We start from the raw sequence: 16,652 nt of genomic DNA, 5'->3' as shown, positions 1-16,652 counted from the left end.
TCAGAGTTGTACAACCATCACCACCCATCAATATTAGGGCATTTCCCCTAACCCCGAAAGAAACCTTGTGCTCATTACTACTCAGTCTCCAATTCCTCCAGCCTCTGGCAACCACAAGTGTACTTTCTGTGTCCATGAATTTGCCTGTCCTAGACAGTTCACATAAATGGAGTCATACAATATGTGGCCTCTTGGGTCTGGCTTCTCTCACTTAGCACGATGCCTTCTAAGTTCATCTACGTTGTAGCATGTAGCAGTACTTCATTTCTTTTTATGGTTGAGTAACATTCACTTGTATGGACAGACTGCATTGTATCTACTCATCAGCGTCTACTTTTGGCTATTACAAAGTGGAATTGCTGGGCCCTATGATAACTACATTTAACAACCTGAGGAGCTTCCAGGCTGTTTTCCACAGCAGCTGTACCATTTTACATTCCCACCATCAGTGTATGAAGGTTCCAATCTCTCCATATCCTTGCTAACACGTATCTGTTTTTTGTCATAGCCCTAATCCGATTATTATACCATGCTGTGTATGTTAAGATATTCACTACTCAGTGCTAAACACAGTATCCTCCCAATGTGTATTGGCTGACTCTCTAAAAGCTTGAATGCCATCCATTCTATAGCTTTTTTTCCCTTTTTTCTTTTTTTTGAGACAGAGTCTCGCTCTGTCACTCAGGCTGCCGTGCAGTGGTGCGATCTCGGCTTACTGCAACCTCTGCCTCCCGGTTCAAGCAATTCTCCTGCCTCAGCCTCCTGAGTAGCTGGGATTACAGGCGCACGCTACCACGTCCGGCTAATTTTTGTATTTTTAGTAGAGACAGGGTTTCACCCCATTGGCCAGGCTGGTCTTGAACTCCTCTGACCTCGTGATCCAACCGCCTCGGCCTCCCAGAGTGCTGGGATTAGAGGCATGAGCCCCCGTGCCCGGCCTACATTCTGTAACTTTTGTTAACCTAGATTTTCCTATACGGTAAAGTGGAACTCAACAGCAATTCATTCCAGTTAATCTGTCCGTTTTCTGGCACACTGTGGCCAGTGAGCCAATCCAGCCAGCTTTCTTTCCCCCTCCCACCCCCCAAAGTTTTACTGTAATACAGTCACACCCATTGGTTTACATATTGCTACAGGGCAGAATTGAGTCGCTTGGCCCACAAAGCCAAAAATATTTACTACTGGGCTTGTTCCAAAAATGGTTTGCCAACTCTGTTTTACACCAAAAAGCTTTATAAACTGCTAGGAAAACCAGTAAGAAGAAATCACTGGTTACAAGCACATCAGCATACAGCCTTTGAATTCACTGCTAGCCAGCTGCATGTCATGGCTAACCCAAGAATAACTTCCAAGAGTGAGCCTGAAGCTAATGGCGTCCATTCTTCTGGCAGTTGAAAAGCTAAGTGTTTTGGATTCAAGCTTACTTCTTGGGGTGGGGGGTCAGGAGAAGCTAGGTGCTAAGTAACTCACAATGCCTCAATTCTGAAGCTGCATATTTTCCTGAAATCTCCACCTAGATCTGAGGACAACTGAACTCTTGTGAATAAAGCAATTATTCACTGCTAGTCAATACCATAAACAAAATTTAAAAACCACTCCTAACAAAAATATGCAGCAATTTTTTCAGTCACCAACTGGTTTCAAAAGTTCTAGACGATTTTATCCTGATGTCTTTACAGATTGTAAATAAGCTTCCACCCACCAAGGTTGCACACACAGCCAAGGGGTAGCAAAAGGCAGGCCATACCTGGGGGAGACTGGGTTTCGACATGCCCCAAGAGGGAGACCAAGGGGCCGGCCAGGAGGCTGGGGATCTGGAGCAACCCTCCCCCCAGGTTTCTGCACAGAGGAAAGGCTCCTTCCAGGCTGTGCCTCAGGAGGATGGATCAGAGATGAAGGTCGCTATCTGTTTCTGAGGTCACTGCTAAGTGCTGTGGCTGGAATGACCACTGCACATCTGTATTTCGATGCTAGAAAGCCTAAGTGTTGATGTGGCTGACTTTGCTTATTTCTATTCCCCCCGAACCAAATAAGAGTGTCCAGGCAGGGTGGGAAAGACAGGAAAAATGAGGTGTGTATAAGAAGGCAAGTTACAGACAACTGGGGGTCCAGGGATTCCAAGGAAGATCTTGACATCCTGGAGCTGGTCTTTTGTTTTGGAGACTTCGGGTCTTTAGTGGCTTTTCTTGCCTGTCAGGAATTCCACCTTGTTGAAAGACCGCAGAAGTTTTTTTCTATCCACGTGTTATCCATGGCTGCCAACTCCAGACCCTAAGACTTCTGGTCTCTTTTTCCTCGTTTCCTTGTATTCACAATGGATAACATAGCTTACCTGCCATGCAGATGCTATTAATTATAGTCACGAATATACAAAACAAGTCAAATATCAAAAACTCAACTCAAAGTTTTAGACATAACAAATCAGTTCCTCATAATTTTTAGCTGAAACTGTCTATAACTGACCTCAGAATAAAGAATAATTTCTTTCTTCCAAGAGAGATACCCTCATGACAATGTAAACATCCAATTTACTACAAAGAGGTGAAAAGATTGGCCTCTTTAAGTACATTCTGATAGTAGATGTTTCTCCTCTAAACTGTACTTCATGTTACAATTTTGGAAAATTTGCTCCAGAGTAAAGCAGCAAAAGAAAACAATTAATATATATTTATAGACGTATCTAATTTAAGAGACTTCACCATTAATCTCTATGAATATAGATGATTTTTCCCAATTTTAATTCCACTGCCAAAGGAAACATGGTGTAAAACTCAGAATTTAATTTATACCTTTAATGAGTCCGAAGAAAAGCATAGACAATTACTAAGGGGAAGAATCCAACATTTTATGTAGTAAAGTAAAACATAAAAATATTGACTAAAATAACAGAATTATGAGAATAATAATACCAGTCACATGCTAATGAAGTATCTGCTTAGAAAACTAATTGAGCCTGTATTTTGAGGTGTCCAAAAATGCACTGTGTTTTTGGAGACAGGGTCGCATTCTGTCATCCAAGCTGGAGTGTAATGGCATGATCACGGCTCACTACAGCCTGAACCTCCCGGTCTCAAGCAATTCTCCCATCTCAGTCTCCCGAATAGCTGGTACTACAGGCATGCACCACCACACCCAGCTAATTTTTATTTTATTTTTTTTTTGTAGAGATGGGGGGGTTCTCCCTATGTTGCTCAAGCTGGTCTCGAACTCCTGAGCTCAAGCCATCCACTTGCCTTGGCCTCGCAAAGTGCTGGGGTTACAAACATGAGCAAAATTGCACATTTACAAAGTATAATTCTATCATCACAAATTTCTAAGGACATCGATACACCTACTACATACTCACAAAAATTAAAACAAAAAACCTTGATACTTTGTTCATAAATTTGTTTGCATTAAAAAACAAGAACAATAAAAAATAAATTTCAAAGGACGGAGCCTTATTTTGTTTTTGCCTTTAAACAATTATGAGTTCTAGGTGAAAACAACCCAAACGTCAATCAACAGGTGAATGGATAAATAAAATATGGCATATACATACACATATAATGGGAATATTATTCAGCCTTAAAAAAGGAGAGAAATTCTGACACAGGCAACAACATGGATGAACCTTGAGGACATTATGCTAAGTGAAATAAACCAGTCAAAAATGGAGAAACACTATATGATTGAATTGAGGTACCTGAGTCATCAAAAGGATAGACAGAGAAAGTGGAATGGTGATTACCAGGGGCTGGGGAGAGGAGGGAATGGCAAGTTAGTGTTTAATAGGCAGAGGTTCAGTTTGGGAAGATGACAAGTTCTGAAAATGGATAGTGGTGATGGTTGGACAACAATGTAAATGTACTTAACACATCACTGAACAGTACACTTGAAAATTATTAAGAAGATAAATTTCATATTATGTATATTTTACCACAATAAAAAGTTATGCATTCCTCAACATCTAAAAACAAGGGGCTGGGTGCGGTGGCTCATGCCTGTAATCCCAGCACTTTGGGAGGCCAAGGCAGGCGGATTACCTGAGGTCAGGAGTTCAAGACCATCCTGGCCAACATGGTGAAACCCGGTCTCTACTAAAAATACAAACAAAAACTAGCAGGGCATGGTGGCGCATGCCTGTAATCCCAGCTACTCGGGAAGCTGAGGCATGAGAATTGCTTGCTCCTGAGAGGTGGAGGTTACAGTGAGCCGATATCATGCCACTGCACTCCAGCCTGGGTGACAAAGTGAGACTCTGTCTTGAAAAATTAAAATTAAAAAAATTAAAATAAAATCAAGGAAACTATTTTGACCCAGTATAAGAGTGATCTATGGTGAACTTTAAAATTGTGTCTAGGGCTGAGAGCAGTGGCTCATGCCTGGAATCCCACCACTTTGGGAGGCCAAGGTGGAAGAACTGCTTGAGTCCAGGAGTTCGAGACTAGCCTGGGTAATATAACAAAAGAAATCCTGTCTCTACAAAAAAAAAAAAAAAAAAAAAATTTAAAAAATTAGCCAGATATGGTGGCACCCAGCTACCCAGGAGGCACCCAGGTACTTGGGAAGCTAAGGCAGCAGGATCACTTAAGCCCAGAAGGTTGAGGCTGCAGTGAGCCGTTATCATGCCACCCCACTCTAGCCTGGGTGACAGAGCGAGACCCTGTCTCAAAAAAATAAAAATAAAAGGCCGGGCACGGTGGCTCATGCTTGTAATCCTAGCACTTTGGGAGGCCGAGGTGGGTGGATCATGAGGTCAGGAGTTCGAGACCAACCTGACCAAGATGGTGAAACCCCATCTCTACTAAAAATACAAAAATTGGCCGGGCTTGGTGGCATGCTCCCGTAATCCCAGCTACTCAGGAGACTGAGTCAAGAGAGTCGCTTGAACCCGGAAGGCGGAGGTTGCAGTGGGCTGAGATCGCGCCACTGCACTCCAGCCTGGGCGACAGCGTGAGACTTCATCTAAAAAAATAAATAAATAAATAAAATAAAAATAAAAATAAATGAAGTTGTGTCTTTCTCTCCACAATGACATGTTTGAATTTAAGTATCACAGGAAAATCTTTAGGCAAAACCATAAAGACTAATGGCTTACAGGGTCTTGGGACAGCTTTTGAAGCAGCACTTCTTCAGGGTGACACAGTTGTGTGTGTGACTCAGTGGTGACCGGGTGGGGTTTTTGGTGGGAATGTGTCTCATTCCCACAAGCACATGTGTAAGCAAGTCCTGAAAGGCTCTCAGAAAGGGCTGTCAGTTGCTCTGACTTCACTGCAAAGGACAACATGATGCTGTTTCTTCTCATCTGCAAAGATTCCTAAAGCTTCCCCTCTAGATACGAAGGCCGCATTCCACAACATCCATCAGCCTTCCCCCACCACACTCCACCTACATTTCCCAGCAAAAACGTGTTTTGGTTTGGGAGATAAAAGTCTTCATTTTTTCCCCTGGCTTCCTCGTCCAGATAAAGTACCTCTACATGTTTATGGTGCTATGGGGAAAAGTAGTCAGAAAAGCAGCAGCAGCTTTGAAAACCTCCATTCTATTCTCTTTGCCCCATTGAACTTCTCAAGTTCAGTAGAATTAATTAGGCTTAATTAAGGACTGGGCCTGTGGCATCCCTAAGGGGCCGCATGCGTGATAGCATCACAATGATGCTCATTTTATCACAGTCCCACGTCTACAAGGTAAGGAAGCACTTGGCACTCCACCGATTAGTGACAGCCACCTAATGTCTGTGGAGTGCCAGAGCCACAAATGAGGCAGTTCTGTCCTGTAGTACTTAGGAAAAATCTTTGCTCTCACTTGCTCTAACCTCAAAAAGTCCCTCTACAAAAAGCTAGGAAGTCAATCACCCCCGACCCACGACGATGCCGGCCCAGGTGCCATGCTATGGGCACTCAAAGACCCAAAGTACCGAGTCCACACACCCGGGCAAATACTGTTGTTTTAGTTATTAACTGATATTCTGTATGGAAACTCACTCTTATGGCCCCGATTAGAGTTCAACGTCTCCTAACGTGCAGAATGCCTCATTGTTCTCATGGAAATGTTTTCTCTAGGAACAGCAGGAAAAAAACAGTTAATCAAAGTCTTTTATGGAACAAAGTTGTTGATACTTCATTGAAGAGACAATCCAAATGAAGTCCCATGAGGGCGACGGCATCCTGAGTGCAGCGGGGGAGCAGGCTCACGCTGAAAAGAATGGGGTCCCTGCAGTGGCAGCATGAGGGGGATGTGACCCTCTGTCTCGGGTGGAGATAAGAAGGCCTCCAAATAGAAACGGCAACTAGAAAAGGCTGGGAAGGCCTTCCGCAGAGGCTTCCCCGTGAAGAAGGGCGTGGAGGCAGGAGGCCTGAGGCATGAGTGTGTGTGCAGGGGAGTGTCTGAAGATAGGGCAGATGTGGGGGAAGACGAGGACCCCGCCCTGGAATGGGAATCTGGACACTGTCCTGCAGGCAGTGGGGGCCCAGCGAAGGCAGCCATGGCAGTGGAGGAGTGAACTCATCACTACAGCAGCTGCTTCTGGAAGACTCGTCTTATAGTCACACACAAATGAATTTATTTGGCAATAAGAATAAAACGACAAGGACAACGACCCTGATGGGCACTACCCCTACATCTCTGCAGAACTCCTGGGGAAAGAGGCAGAGAAAAATCACGGGAGTAACGCACCAACTCCAGAGGCTGGGAAGGAAGATCTGGCCACGTCACCTGCTGCAGGGTTTTCAGCTTGAGGGATTTGGAAAATCACAGTGACCAGAAATCAAAATGAGAGGAGAAAAAGCAGCTTTTTTTTTTTTTTTAAGTCCAATATCATATTTCAAGGGCTATGAGTCACACCTGCAATTGATTAATTCTGACCACCTCAACAATGCTTCGCTTTCCAGAGATAAAATATCTGCATGATGAGGACAAGCACTGAAATCACCTCTCAGTCTGCTTAATTTATTGAGCTCGGCGTCTTCAGAAAGGAAACCTGACTCATCCAGGAAAGAGACACGCTGGGAAATAAATGAGAACACCTTGTCCACACTGAAGGTTCTCTGTGAGACAGACTTGTGCTCCGATAACAGGGAAGCCCCTAGAAGATGGAAATCCCCACCCAAATGTGTTGAGACTTAAAAAAAAAAAAAAAGAAAAATTCCTGGCCCCTGCTGCGGTCCCAGAGGCCAGGGCAGGGAAGGGAGTTGCGGCGCATCCAGACTCATAAGGCTTTTGGGCAGCAGGCACCAGGCACCGCCAAGATGCCCAAGGGGAAGGTCAGGTCAGCCCCAGGGGTGGCCAAGGCAGAGCCCAGAGGTCCGCCAGGCTGTCGGCTCAACCTGCTTCTGCAGAAGTGGAAATGAAGCCCAAAAAGGCAGCAGGAGGCCAGGCGCGGTGGCTCACACCTGTAATCCCAGCACTTTGGGAGGCCGAGGTGGGCGAATCATGAGGTCAGGAGGTCGACACCATCCTGGCTAACACAATGAAACCCTGTCTCTACTAAAAAAAAATACAAAAAATTAGCCGGGCGTGGTGGCGGGCACCTGTAGTCCCAGCAACTCGGGAGGCTGAGACAGGAGAATGGCGTGAACCCAGGAGGCAGAGCTTGCAGTGAGCAGACATCGAGCCACTGCACTTCAGCCTGGGCAACAGAGCGAGACTCCAACTCAAAAAAAAAAAAAAAAGAAAAGAAAAGAAAAAAAGGCAGCAGGAAAGGATAAATCCTTAGGGGAAAAAAGCACAAAAGAGAAAAGGGGGAGCAAAGAGCAAATGGGCTGATGTGGCTCAGCAGGAACCTGCAGATTGACCTGCAGGAAGCGGAGTCTAAATGCCAAGTAGAGTCCAGGCTCCCAGGAAGCAGGAGGGAAAGAAACCTGATTACTATCATACACTGCTCAGTGGCCCCTGTCTCCCTTCCTATATATGCCAGGGGAATACTTTCAGCAACTGTTTTGTAAATGCAAGTTTTTTAGTAGTTCTGTAAACATTTTTAAGGAGAGAATCCCACCTAATTCCATGTTTTAAGCATAAATGCTTTTTTTACAAGAGGTGAAATCATTTGCTAGTTGTTTTTTGGTATATATTTTATGAGAGGCTTTGACTATCTTGGGTGCCAGGCTGGGTGGACAGTTTTCATATCCTACAACACAAAGCATACTGACTGGCAATTTGCAGTCATGGTCAGGCATTTAATATGTCTTGAGCAGCTTAAATTACTTATAGGTTTGTTTTTTGTTTTTGAGACTGGGTCTCGCTCTGTGGCACAGGCTGGAGTGCAGTGGTGCAATCACAGCTCACTGCAGCCTTGAAATCCCAGGCTCAAGCGATCCTCCTGCCTCAGCCTCCCAAGAAGGTGGGACTACAGGCACGTGTCACCACACCTGGCTAATTCTTTATTTATTTATTTTTATTTTTTGTAGAGACGACGTCTCAGCATGTTGCTCAGGCTGGTCTCAATCTCCAGGCCTCAAGCAACCCTACTACCTTGACCTCCTGCTTTGGTCTCCCAGAGTGTTGGTATTATAGGTGTGAGCCCATGGGTTGTTTTTTAGTAGAACTGTTTCAGAAGGAAAAGGACTCCTCGATCCTGGCTCTCCCTATCAGAGAGGCATGCACCCTGAAAGTCTTCTGGTCATGGCAGTCGGTTTTCCTAATCGCTCTGTTAATGTGCTACGAAAGGCTGAAAACTTGAAAACTTGAGTATGCAGTGTTGCTGATAACGGTGAGTGACTGTGACTTCTGATGTGACAGCTCGTCAACATCTGAAGGTACCGGCGCTTGGGGAAGGAAATGTGGCCCATCCAGCAAGGCAGCAAGTTGTGAAATATCCTGAGAACATGCATCTACACTGAAGTTTCGCCCGGAGACAGACTCGTGCTCCTAAAGATGGAAATCACCACCCAAAGGTGCTGAGACTTCAAAAAATCCTAATTCCTGGCCTTTTAAGGAAAATTTGCCTCCAAGTTTTCAGCTAGAAAGTCGCTGGAGTACCTGGAAAAGAATCCAATGACACAGCTCTTTAGATTTTCTGTAAGGACATTAACAACGGGATACAAATTGAAACAGCTCTGTATTGATCTTCCAAAGTATCAATAAAATCTCTATTAGGAAATAAAAAATTCCTTTCCTCATAGTTGACAAAATTAGTAAGAAAGCAAGAAAAATGATAATACAATACGAAAAAGCTCCTCAGGAGGCTGAGGCGGGATCACCTGAGCCTAGGAGTTAGAGGCTGCAGTGTGCTATGCTCACACTTGTGAAGAGCTACTGCACTCCTGTCTGGGTAACATAGTGAGACACCCATCTCTTAAGAAATATATACCCCCCCCCAAAAAAAAAATAATAAATAACACTAACAAAATGAACCAAAACCCTCCTCGTGTGTTTTGGAACTAGATGCTCAAGGAGGTATTTAGTCCACAAAGGTCTAGCCCTTGTTTCATCTCTCCCTAAAATGAGGGCTGCACCGCATGAGGCCCCATGGCAAGGAGAGGTGCGATGATGAGGCATGAGGAGAGGATGAGGACGAGGACGTGGCTGCACCAGGTGACAAAGCCATGCTAACGGACACACAGGCCAAGGGAGTGTCATGACAGAAAGCCTACTGCTGGGTGATCGGCTGTGGCTCCCAAAAATGTGGAGGGAGATGAGGTGAAGATCTGGAGGTGGTGGAGACTGAGTTGGCAGACAGCATTTCTACAGAGCAACGGAAGACAAGGTGACTGTCCCAGGAGTGACTGGGAGAAACGGGCAGGTGTGGAATGTGCCCCGGGCAGATGAGAGCTGCAGCGTCAGAATGCAGGCCAACTGGATGGGACCGGAAGAAGAGTGTGCGTTCTGTGGCAAGGGGTGACGGTCTTCTTGGAGGGAGGGTAGCATAGAGCCCAAAGGTGTGTGCCTCCTCTCCACATGTGGCAAAGGTCCCGGGGCCTCAGGACTTGGCCAAATCCTGACCATCATGTCAGCCCTGAATTTCACAGAGCACAGGCCGAGATCCACCTAAGAGATGGTTAATGGAGAGCAACGTTCAGGGAGGATTTCTGGAACACCATCGTGTGTCAGAGGAATTTACAGTGCAGCTCTGAAGACAACCTGTTGCAACATTGCCAGTTAGCAATGCATTGCCTCTGCATCCCAAATGCACCTTCACTGCCCACATGGTGATCCTGGAGCAGGACCCTGTGGGTGTTTCTCCAGTGCTGGCACCTGGTGAGCACCGTAAGCAGAGGGCGGTGCAGGCACGCGGGCGGTAGAAAGGGCTTGCCTTCATCATTCCAGTGTGCTTTCCTCCCTGCCTGCTCCAGTGGGACCTGGCAGTCATGTGGCACACACAGTGGCACTAAGCTCCAAGGGCGGCTTCCTAGCAAGGTCTACTGGTGCTCTGGCGGGCAGCTTCTCAGCGACTTTTAGAGACAATTCCTCGGTGGCTTTCCACCGAGTCCCACAGACACCCCCAGCCAGCTTCCTAGTGAGCTTCACTGGCATGCCAGGGGTGGCTCCCTACTCTCCAGCCAGTGGTGGCCCTCAGCGACTTTCTCCACTACCTAAGTGAACCATCCTCCATCGAGATTCGAATCTCAGCTTTGGAGGGGGTGGGGAGAATAGTTCCAAATTTATTCCTTCCTCAGGTACTCTGTGCCCCAGCCCTGGAGGGAGTGACAGCTCCCTCTATCTGCTATTCTCATATTCTTTAGAGTTCTCCTTACCTGTAGTAGCTACTAGTTAATAATTCGTCGGTAATAAACTGCCACAAGTTAATAGTTCTTTACATTAGGGGTGAGCAAACTTTTTCACAAAGAGCCGTAATGTAAATATTTTGAGCTTTGCATGTACACGATCTCTGCGCAACTGTTCAATCTTGCTTCTGTAAATAGAAAAGCCGTAAGCACGGGGGCATGGTGGGATTTGGTCAGTCCACCAAATCCCGCTTCCTATGAAGCACTCCTGTTCCAACTACTGTGTGGCTTCTGTCTCCTAACTAGATCCTGGCTGATACAAATCCCATGAGGCAAGTGCAGTGACAGACATGCACAGGATCCCCTGGTGGCAGACAGGAGGGAATAATCACATCAGAGGGTGGGGGCACGGAGCATTTCAAAAGATGAGGAATGATCTGGTACTGAAGACCTGCCTCTGCCACTTAAGTACACAATTTGGAGAAATGCTTCCTACTCTTGGTTTTATCACCCCAAAAATGGTGGTAAGAGCTGCTTGTCTTACATCCTAGGATGACCAGGAGGATAACAGTGAAACAATTATGAAAATATGTTGCAAACTCTAAAGTATGCTACAAGCACAGTTACAACTTATTCTGCTGTTGTTATAATTTGTTCTTGTCCAAACTGCCAGTGGAACCTAGGCTATGCTGCTCCACTCTCAGAGACAGTGACAAAGTATCCATTTTCATCATAACATAAGGAAATCAGAGCTTAAGTGGTAAAGGGAAACCTCTTCACTTACAATACTTAGAGCTATTTAGGTAGAGTAGTTTCTAAGCCCTTTTATATAACATTGTCTGAAATAACCCAAAAGCTTAATTGTCCTAGATATTCTCATTGTTTACTTTAAACCTCACTTAAAATTTCCTTTTCCCGGTGTTTAGCTACTAAAGCATTATGGAGAACCTCATAAACACAGAAAGTTGCAGTTTATAAATGGGCTGTTTTACAAAAGTTTTAGCCTAAGTAGATTATGTGGAAACCAGGCCACATTTCCCCCCAGAAAAGTCATGATTTAAATGATAGCTAAACTCTCAGGCTAAGATACAAATACCTCTGTAAAATGTGTCACGGTTTAAATACTGTGTATTTATAATCAAGCAAGGAATAATGAAGGAACCACACACATTTCCCCAGCTGGCCCTCTGGATGCAGGGAATATGCCACAGGTCAGGTTTCTAACTTCAAGTATAGTACCAGCCATCTTGGCTAAAATGGGAACTGTGTTTTCCACAATCTCCGTTCCTATACGGTTCTTTGTTAGACTGGATCAAAAGAGGAAGCTGCCAAAGGTTTGAAAGTAGAGGTGACACTGCAGCCAATATACCATAAGGCCACATCACAGTCACATGGAGCAAGGAACAGCTGCAGAGATGTCTGGCAGGCTCCAGCCTGACTTCATACTCCACTGCTTCACACCCCCTTCTTCTTCCCAACTGAGGGTCCTGTGACTGCCCCCCCCCACAACAGTGGCCTCAGCCCACTGCTTGGCTCAGACCCGGGAGGACCAGCGTTCCCTGGGGATCCCAGATTACATCCCCTCCCCAAGCTGGATGGATGGGTTCTCAGCGGCACTGGGGGTGTGACTCCAACTGTACAGGACCTTCCAACTCTCCCTGCGAACCTCTGCCCACAATCACGTAAGTTCTGATTCCTTTAATAAACTCTTTGCCCCACGACACTCACAGCACCTCTGCTCCCTGATGGAACACTGACAGAAGGAGGGGTCTGTGTGCGTATGCTTAGCTGACCAGAGCCTGCCTGTGTAGCCAGGGAGATGGAGGAGAGAGTAGATGGTGCCACCCACACACTCCAGAATGGCTGCAAGGAGCAAGATGCCCCAAGGACAAGTCCATCTGCAATGCTTTTTAATTTTAAACTGTGATTTAAAAAAACACATTATATAGGCCGGGCATGGTGGCTCACATCTGTAATCCCAGTGCTTTGGGAGGCCAATGGAGGAGGATCACTTGAGACTAGGAGTTTTGAGACCAGCCTGGGCAACATAACGAAACCAAGTTTCTATGATTTTGTTTTTAAAGTTAGTCAGGCACAGTGGCACATGCCTGTAATCTCAGCTACCTGGGAGGCTGAGGCAGGAGGACCACTTGAGCCCAGGAGTTCAAGGCTACCATGAGTTATAATCGTACAACTGCACTCCAGCCTGGGGGACAGAGAGAGACCCTATCTCTAACAACAACGGCATCAACAAAAACATAATACAAAATGTATTCTCTTAACCATTTTAATTGCATGGAGTTCAGTAGCATTAACTACAATCGCACTGTTGTGTAACAGATCTCTAGAACTTGCAAAACCACAACAGTACCCAATGAACAATCCCCCATTGCCTCTGGCAACCTGCATTTTATTCCTGCCTCTGTGAATTTGACTATTCCAGATATGTCACATAGGTAGAACCACACAGTATCTGCCCTTGTAGGACTGGCTTATTTCAGCTAACATCATGGACTCAAGGTTCATCCATGTGGTAACAGGTAACAGGATTTCCTTCCATTTTGAGGCTGAGCAATATTCCACTGTATGTACACTCTCCATTCTCTTTATCCACTCGTCTGTCAATGGCCATTTGTGCTGCTTCCTACACCTTCAACTCCTGAATACGGGGTGAATACCAAAATTGATATGACTGGCCAGACACGGTGGCTCATGCCTGTAATCCCAGCACTTTGGGAGGCCAAGGCGGGTAGATCACTTGAGGTCAGGAGTTCAAGACCAGCTTGGGCAACATGGTGAAACGCCATCTCTACTAAAAATACAAAAATTAGCCAGGCACGGTGGCACATGCCTATAATCCCAGTTACTCAGGAGGCTAAGGCAAGAGAATCACTTGAACCCAGGAGGTGGAGGTTGCAGTGAGCCAAAATCACGCCACTGCACTGTAGCCTGGGTGACAGAGTGAGACCCTGTCTCAAAAAAAAAAATTGACATGACTCGGAAAACAGACCGAGTGACTCAGTGATGTGCACGTATGTTAACCAAAAGACCCACAGAAGAATGTGCATGCCAGGACCATCTGTAAGAGCTACAAATGGGCTATTTTACCCAAATGTCCAATAGATAAAACATGGATAAACAATAGGACACTCCAAACCACGCTCCTCCACCTCAGCACTATTGACATTTGGGGCCGGATCATTCTTTGCCGTGAGGGCTGCCCTGGGTATTGCAGGGGACTCAGCAGCATCCCTGGCCTCTACCCACAAGAAGCCAGTGGCACCCTCCTGCCCCAAGTTGTGACCAATTCAAATGTTTCCAGATGTTACCACATGTCTCCTGGAGGACAAAATCGCCCCCAGGGGAGAACCACCAATATTCCAGAGAAAGGATAACGTATTAGAAATGGTCACTCATGGCTCATGTGGAACAGTAAAACAAAACCAAGGCACCTCTAAAGTCACGCTTTAACCTCCTGCCCTGTAAAACCCATTTACCACAGCAGGAAACAGGCAGCCGTCTTCCTCACGCAAATCATCTTCTCTCTCGCCTCTAGCAGCAACGCAAAAGAGCAGTTTGATCAGTTATGGGGAGGAAGGGAGGCACTGCATTTAATCAAGTCCTACTCACCACCATGTAAAACAAGCCTTGCTGTTCTGGACACCATCCCCGCCCTGCCCAAACATCACACACCCGCAACAACAGGCCCTTTGTCCTTCCTCCCTAGATAAAGTGGTCTTTCTTGCCTGCAGAGCTTTGTTTACTGGGTCCCCTCTGGAAACACCATGCACCCCCATCACTGCTGTGCACACACTCTGCCCAGCTCACCCACATTCAGCCCTCAGGACGCCATCTTGAACCCCACCGTCTCCACCGAGGGACTCTGTACATCTCCCAGCCTCCCTGGTGTCTGGGGCACATGGCCACTATCTGCTCCTAACCCTGCTGACAGTTACCAGCTTATGCTTCTCATCCCACAACAAGACTAGCATCTCACTGAAGACAAAACCCAAATGATATCTGTTTCTTCCCTTCCTATACAAAAGCTGGTCACAATGCAATAGGCAACGTTTCTGGAGAGGACGAACAGAGAGAAAAAGAATCATCGAACATAAGCGACGTTCTGTCCAAAGCCCTGCTTTCATCTTAGCACTATGAAAGGGAAAAACAAAACCTGTACCATATTCCTGGTCTTTTTTTTTTTTTTTTTTGAGACGGAGTCTCGCTGTGTCGTTCAGGCTGGAGTACAGTGGTGCAATCTCAGCTCACTGCAACCTCCATCTCCCAGGTTCAAGCAATTCTCCCTGCCTCAGCCTCCCGAGTAGCTGAGATTACAGGTGCTTGCCACCACGCCCAGCTAATCTTTGTATTTTCAGTAGAGACAAGGTTTCACCATGTTGGCCAGGCTGGTCTTGAACTCCTGACCTCAGGTGATCCACCTACCTCAGCCTGCCAAAATGCTGGGATTATAGGCATGAGCCACCACGCCCGGCCTCAAGTCCATCTTAGAAGTATCAAGAATTGTCTGGTCAAAGCATCCCCAGCAGGCTTCCAGCCAAAACAGACGGCAGACCTGCCCAGATCGTCACCCATTCTCACTGAGCTTTTTTATCTGTTTTTGAGACAGAGTTTTGCTCTTGTCGCCCAGGCTGGAGTGCAGTGGTACAGTCTCGGCTCACTGCAACCTCCGCCTCCTGGGTTCAAGCGATTTTTCTGCCTCAGCCTCCCAAGTAGCTGGGATTACAGGTGACCACCACCACACCTGACTAACTGTTTTTGTATTTTTAGTAGAGACAGGGTTTCACCATGTTGGCCAAGCTGGTCTTGAACTCTTGACCTCAGATGATCCACCCGCCTTGGCCTCCCAAAGTGCTGGGGTTACAGGCGTGAGCCACCATGCGTGGCCTCACTGAGCTTTTGAAAGCAAGTCATCACATCACTGAAGCACCCGCTTAAACAGAGATAACTGGAATTACTTAATTTTCCATTTTCAAAGTGAAAAGGCAATCTGAAAGAACTGATAGGCAGTCAAGAAACAGGAAAAGGAACTGCTGGCCATTAGAACAAAGTGTCCCCGCTTCTCAGAACGCACAGCTGTTTAGTTTAATGGACATTCCCATCCTACTGCTATTTCAAAGGGACGGGGCTTGTTCAGCGAGATAATCTAATGCTGCCACCGTGCAACGTCAGGGAGGCCTAGGGGGCACTGAGCCGAGGCTGCTGCACCTTTCTCTAGAGTGAACTCAAAGGGCCCCTCAAGCCTTTGACTTTTTATTGGGTAACATATGGATGATCTCACCCGTCACAAGGGCTATCTTTCTTTTTTGAACAACTCTTTTCAGGGATGCCTTTGTCATAGCCTAGGTAGCAGAGCCTAAGAAGGCAACATGGGGAAAACATGAAGCCCTGGAGTGCACACGCCAGCGCTCGCAGAGACTGGGAGGGGCCGCTGCAAGTGGAGGGGCTGCATGTATAGAACGCACACCCTCAGGATGGGGTCTACAGCCTCGAGCACTGGGCATCATGGCGAAGGGGCAGGGTCCTCCCTTCTGAAGGAGCAGCCACTACCCAGTGTCGGGCATGGGGAAATGAACATCCAGGATGCACGAATTATGCAATGTGTTTAATGCAGCTGAAAATCTGGAATTTCGGGGGCGGGGTGGGTAATCTCCCTGTGTCTGCAAATGTTCACAATCTTTTTGCTTTTAAAACTAAGTGAAAGCAGGCTGGACACAGTGACTCACGCCTATAATCCCAGCACTTTGGGAGGCCAAGGCAGGAGGATCACTTGAGGCCATGAGTTCAAGACCAGCCTGGGCAACATGGTGAGGCCCTATCTCTACAAAAAAATTTTAAACATTAGCAGGGTGTGGTGGTGTGCGCCTGTAGTCCCAGCTACTCTGGAGGCTGAGGCAGGGGGATCACTTAAGACCAGGAGTTTGAGGATGTAGTGAGCCTGACTGCACCACTGCACTCCAGCCAGGGCGACAGAGCAAGATTCCATGTCTC

General features: G+C 46.5%; 1 protein-coding gene across 2 annotated transcripts in view; it reads right to left on the bottom strand.

The window, feature by feature from the left end:
• SHROOM2 (shroom family member 2) overlaps nt 1-16,652 on the bottom strand; it is a 163,021-nt gene that overhangs the window by 76,193 nt on the left and 70,176 nt on the right. The gene's annotated exons all lie outside the window — the stretch shown is intronic.

Source organism: Pongo pygmaeus, chromosome X (genome assembly GCF_028885625.2).
Source record: "Pongo pygmaeus isolate AG05252 chromosome X, NHGRI_mPonPyg2-v2.0_pri, whole genome shotgun sequence".
Taxonomy (NCBI): Eukaryota; Metazoa; Chordata; class Mammalia; order Primates; family Hominidae; genus Pongo; species Pongo pygmaeus.
The sequence above is the reverse complement of the archived record's forward strand: the minus strand, read 5'-3'. Positions and strand labels throughout refer to the sequence as shown.